At 40.5% G+C, this 6,213-nt stretch overlaps 1 protein-coding gene across 5 annotated transcripts in view; it reads right to left on the bottom strand.

The window, feature by feature from the left end:
- LOC106960918 (PH and SEC7 domain-containing protein 1-like) overlaps positions 1 to 6,213 on the bottom strand; it is a 97,491-nt gene that overhangs the window by 76,242 nt on the left and 15,036 nt on the right. Inside the window, exon 1 of one of the 5 annotated variants that reach the window (XM_015054311.1) lies at positions 5,288 to 5,463. The exons of the other annotated variants lie outside the window; for them this stretch is intronic. The gene's annotated coding sequence lies outside the window, so the exon portion shown is untranslated. Of the gene's footprint in view, positions 1 to 5,287; positions 5,464 to 6,213 lie in introns of those variants that run through there. 5 annotated transcript variants of the gene reach the window in all.

The raw sequence follows: 6,213 nt of genomic DNA on the forward strand, positions 1-6,213 counted from the left end.
TCTGTTACACTTACACTTTCCTTCCCACCGTTAAAAAGACCCAGTGGAAAATTTGGTTGCATGTTGCTGCAAACCAAAAAGCTCTTTATGTGGCCTTCTATAACCCCAGCAGGTTTAATGAACCACGACGCTCTATTTTGGACAAATAAGGTGTCACATCTGGCCAACATGTCAGTGTTACAGCACTTTATCAGCAGAGACAGGCCCAGTGGGAGACGTACCTGAAATAAAAAAAAAAAAGTCCCTCATCTAACCTTGAATAAACAAAAAGTCACAGCTGCTCAACACTGATGACTCATCCTCTTGTCTTCCCCCTGAGACACAAAAGGACACACACACACACGTGAGGATAAACTCCTTGGGTCCTTGGCGTACGTGTCTATGAGACGTATCACACAGGTAATTAAACCCGAGGCAACAAATGCATCTCTAATATTAGCTCCCTTGACGTGATGTTGTGCGGCTGGGGGCCTGTGCTAATATTAGCTCTCAGCTTGGCTGCATGGTGCTCTACATTTTCAGCAACATGAGAAGTTCTGCATTAAAGTGCTGAGGAGATCAAGAAGGCTTACGTTAACCGCATGGATAACAACGGACATCAACGGGTTTGCATTAGCCTGACAAATCATTATATTACTCCAGTAGGAGCACCGATTGACTTCTCAAAAAAAAAAAAAAAATCTGATGAAAACACACCTCCAGTTCAAACTCCACATCCACTTTTCGGGTGCTGCATTACAATTACCCAAGCAGCAGCTTAAGCAGACTGGCAGGAACAAGAAAGGCTAGTTTTAAAGGGACTTGGTGTCTCCTCGTCATGGTGCCTTCAAAGACACGATCACACAAAAGCCATGAGTCCTGTGAGTCACGCAGAGGCAACAGGAGGTGTGACCGAGTACGGAGAATGATCCAGAGAGGCTTATTGATGGAAATAAAAGGAGAAAGATATTCAATCAACACCACAAACGCCATGACCTTGCTGCCTTCAGACTCCTCCACTCACTACTGTGACTCACTGAATGAAGAACTGAACACAAACAGAGGATCTGAGGATAATGGCTGAGCAATCATTGAAATATTCAGTCTGTTTAGCACATCAGTCTATAAGTGAACATCTTGACTTTTCATGGGTTGTAATTTAAATAAGTGAGAAAAGTCCGTCTTAAACAGCTGTTAGGCAAATTTTGCCAACTATAATTGTCAACCAAACGCTGATTTTATCCCCACACTTTGGTGTTTTATATAATCACACAAATTTAAACACCCAGCCAATCATAGAAAATCCACAAACTAGCTGTCAAATAACTGTTTTTTTATTAATTAAGTGCAAAAAAAAAGCAACATTGCTAAAAGATTTCAAACAGCCGAACATCATGTCTCGATCTAAAGAAACCCAAGAAATGATCGGGAACAAAGCCATCGACGCCTACCAGCCTGGAAAGGGTTCCAAAACCGTTTCTAAAGCTTTATGACTTTATTGAGCTGCAGTGAGAACCATTATGGTGGAAACATGGAACAGTGCTGAACCTTTCCAGGAATAGGCGACCAAAATTACCCCAAGACCACATCAACAACCCACAAGGTCACAAAAGAGCCCAGAGCGTCCAAAGCCCTGCAGATCTCACTCAATTCAGTGCAGACTTGTGTTCATTGTTCAGTAATTAGACAGAGATGGGGCAAAAAAATGGCATTTATGAGAGCTTAATAAATGTCATTTTATCTCGTCTCATATTTGTCAAAAAGCAAGTTCTTTCTGGGGAAATATTTTGTGAACTGGAAGTACTCCAAATTTTACCAGCGTTACCTTTAACAACGTCAAATTAAACCAATAACTAAATATGATGGTGGTGGTGATGGTCTGAGGTTCATTTGCTGCTTCAACTTGCTGCGTTTACCCACCAGCTCCTCCCCACTGTTAGAAAATGCTGCTGCAGGAAGTCCGGCCATCAGCTTCAGGAATGATCCAGAGTACAAAAACAAATCCAAATCTGAATCTGTAACAAAAGCTTTGGAATGACTCAGTCCAAACCTGGATGTAAATCCAATTTAGATACCATAATATAACCTTAAACAGACTGTTCATGCTCAAAAACCCTCCAGTGTGACTTAAGTACAGTAACCCTGTGAAGAAGAGCGGACCAGAACTCAAATCAGAGCTCGGTTTGCCTCACTGCACCCCGACTGGGCTCAATAGATTCAAAGAGGTAATGAAGCCAAAGCTGTGAGCTGAAAGACACTAAACTCCTCAGGATTAACACACTCAGGTGATAATTACGGCTGGTTATCGCTCTTAATGTCCTCCTTCCTATGGGCTGTTAGTGAGAAGATGCAATAATAAGAGACGGGACACAGCTTTATATTGATGAGGATAAATTAATAACAAAATAACATCACTATTTGATTTATTATCCCAAACTTTCAAGTAAAAGAAATTTAACTTTTTTGTCTCCAAGTGTTTTATGAATGAGCTGTTCTAACTTTTGACGCTCAGGCACATTGTGCTCACTATTTCTATACGAAATTAGAATCAAGGATCAAATTCATTATTTTTTATGACAAATAAGCCAGCTTTCATACATGTGGGAGACAGTCATACACAGCAATCTATTGTGTAAAATGGCCAAATCCTAGTTTTCATTTTTTTGTTTTGTTTTTTTTAAAAAATTTTTATCCATTTTTAAATCAAAGATTTCAGCGTCTTACAAATTAAAAACATTTTAATACTGAAAGTATAGAATCATCTGGTTAATGTATAATATTTAAACAGTTAAATAGATAAATAACCCACATTTATTTGGATTAATCTAAAGTATGTGAATTTATCTCTCAGTTATCTACAGGTACTTTAATATAAAAGGGTTTATTATGTGAAATTTTAAAAAATAATGTTTTTGTGGCTAATAGGCTGCGAAAAGTCCTCAGTAAACTGATGAACCTCACTCTGCTAAGGGTTTTTGCTGAGGTTGATTGCTGTTGCAATGCTAGGCTAATGTTTGCTTTCTTGCTTTTTGTTTTGATACGACATGAAACATAACACGTTTCATGTGTTTTTCCCAATACGAAAGGGCAGCAGAACGTATAAAAGGTTGCTTCTTCTGTTTCATAAAACTAGCATTTTTTTCTTTGAACGTCGTTATTAATGATGCCTACTGGTGTCTGTGGTCTCTCCCACATGGCTGTCTGCTAAAAGCCTCCACTAACCTAAAAACAAGGTGTGGATCGGGTCCGAAACAACTTCCTCTCTGGTCTGAATCCATTGGACTCCTGCCATTACAAATCAATGGTCTGTCGGCTTTTTCATTGCAGTGATGCTGTAGAAGTGTTGGCAACTTTTGGTACGATAGCAACTGTTTAAGGCAGCTTATGTGCTGAGTTGTATTTATGAAATAACTAGTTTGCACTTCGGTTAAGTTTATTCTTTTTGTCCTTCTCAATAATCAAACACCTACATGTGCCTGTGAAGCGAGGACACGTCTGGCCATGGCCACCTGTTGCACTGCTGAACCTTAACTCAGACAAAGTTGGTGGATTAAACGTGCACCCAGAGCGCAACAGGATTAATCCTGCAATCACCGGATCATTTCTCATCAGCCAGCAAACAGGCCAGGCAAAAATCAAATCTACAAAGTATATCTGCACTTTCCACTTAGTCAAAAAAAAAAGCCCGTGAAGCACAAAACCTCTCGGTCCATGTTGTGGTTCAGCTGGAACCAACCAGAACCAGGATTAGCAGGACTGCTGAGAGCAGAGTTGACATCCCACTCCTTCAGTCCCGACGGAAACCTGCTTCTCAGAAATACTAAAACACACAATCAGTGAGTTCTGCAATAATAAAAACTGACAAATTAGTACCAAAATAAATCATATTTTACCTCAATTTTTCATCCACAGTTGATGAAGCAGCTACACTGGCCTGCATTTCTTTAGGTCATCCTCCGTGGCTTTAAATTGTTTACCTATGAGTTTATTATTCCAGTTAAAGAGTTATCAGCATGACTCGGTCTGGATTTGATCAGATTTGTTTGAATTTGATTGTCGTTGTCTAAAAATGTCTGTTTTTTCCTCATAGCTGAGTTACAGAAGCGAGGTTAAAATTTTAACAGCACTTAGAGATTTGGGAGTCTCTAAGCAAGGAATGAGAAATTAACTTTCCCCAAAGGCCGAACGAGTAACTATGACTGTTGTTGAAAGATCACTGGTCCTAAATTAATCTAAAAAAATAATAAAAAATGATTTATATTGGCTGCTAGTGACAGCTGTCATTGTAGCTGAATATTTACACCTGAAACTTCATATTATTTTAATCAAAATAACTGTATTCAAGTAAAATAATTGTTAAAAGAAAAAGGAGGAATTCCCTGTACACTTGCACTGATCATGTTAATGAACTGCGTTATCCTTAGAGACAACCGTTTTTTGTTTGGCTGCAGCATATTGATTATAGGAATGTGGATTAGAAGGTGATTGTTTTTGATACTGTATCCTTCAGTATCTTTTGCATTCAATGAGCTGAATTTCCTCTTAGCATGCAAAGCGAGGATCCCTGAGAGTCGGAAATATTGCAACGTTATTAATGCTCAAATCGATACTGTGATGATGAGCTATGACGCCGCTCTGCCTTAGAAGAAGTTATTATTAGAAAATATTACTATTATCATTATTAAAAACTTCTACACTCTGTATTAGTGTCTCGTTTTAGCGAGACGTGCCGCTGGGCTGATGTAGCTGCCCAATCAGAGAAACGACACCAGTCGCCTTCAAAGTAAAAGCTGAATCAAAGCATCACATTATGCATGTTTCACTTTGCATTCTCTACTGACTTCTACAGTAGTGACTGAGTTTGAGTAGGTGGTGAGGGTGGAAGGGATCAGCATGAGACGCTGACACTGACAGGTCTTCTAAAACTGATCATATAGAAATATACTTGACTGTTCTCACACTTTCTCTCACATGTTATGATGTCACTTCTGCTTCTGAAAAACATAAAATCACACCCACCCACACAAACCAACACTGAGAGCTTCCTTACTTCGCGTGCGGGACTCGGGGGAGGGGGGGGGTCTGCGTGTGTCATAAAGTGACACACACACACACACACACACACACACACATCTGGATCATGTGTGTGATGGTGCACAGTTGTCAGCTGTCTCAGGTTGTTGTGCGCTCCCTCTGCGGTGTCAGCACAAACCAGAGACGCTCGCTGCTACGTTTCCACTACAGGCGCTCAGATTTCTCCCACCTCGCTGCATTCCTCCTGCAGGTCCCGTTTCAGTCTCACACTCACCTCTCCTCCTCTTGCAGCCGCCCAGTCCGTATGAGATTTACACCTCCCACATGGCTTACTTAGCCTCATCCGTTCTGTCATTCCTCCTTCCTTCCCTCTCATCTTCCTCTCCTTCCCAGCAAAGGCAGCCGGTGGAGACCTGTCCGACCAGCACATCCAGAACCCCCCTCCTCTCCTCTCCTTCCTCACCTCGTCAACCAGCGGAGAAGCTCAGCCTATTAGCATGCTCCTATCCACCCATCCCCACCCCTCTCCCTCTCACATGCATGCTGAGTCAGTGTGGAGTGCTTAACACAGGGGGGAGTATGCAAGGCAGCGGGGATGAGAAACGATTAAAGCTGCCGAGAAGCAGCTCGGCTTGGACCCCACCGTCCACACAGGTTGAAGCGGAGAAGAAGAAATAAGACAGAAAAATAAAGCAGCAGATGTGAGAGGATGGAGATAAGACATGTGGTCTGATCTGCATGTGTGAAATCCTTATTTAAAACAATTCAGTGATACATGAGAACATGGGAAAGATGGAGATTTGCAAACGGGGCAGTATCAATCTGCATTTAATTTCTATAAATATGCAGCTCTGTTAAAAAAAATGAAGAGCCCACTGCACACTGAAAACCTCCTGGTTGTTCCACCAAACATTGATTTCTGAACTCTTCCTGAGTTAAAACAATAGTTTTGTTGTTTCTTAAAGAATATGAACTTGTTTTCTTTGTATTATTGAGGTCTGACAGCACTGCATCTTTTGCATTATTTTCTGTAAATAAGCAACAAAATTTTTGCTTTAAACTTCAGAGACTTGTTGTCAATAGTTCATAGAGTAAAAGAACAATGTTCATTTTACTCATACATATACAAATAAAGAGCAAATTCAGAGAAACTAATCATTTTAAGTGGTCTCTTAAGTTTTTCCAGAGCTAGCTAGCTCT

This window comes from Poecilia latipinna, unplaced genomic scaffold, assembly GCF_001443285.1.
Source record: "Poecilia latipinna isolate Pla-1442-1.1 unplaced genomic scaffold, P_latipinna-1.0 Scaffold1242, whole genome shotgun sequence".
Lineage (NCBI taxonomy): Eukaryota > Metazoa > Chordata > Actinopteri > Cyprinodontiformes > Poeciliidae > Poecilia > Poecilia latipinna.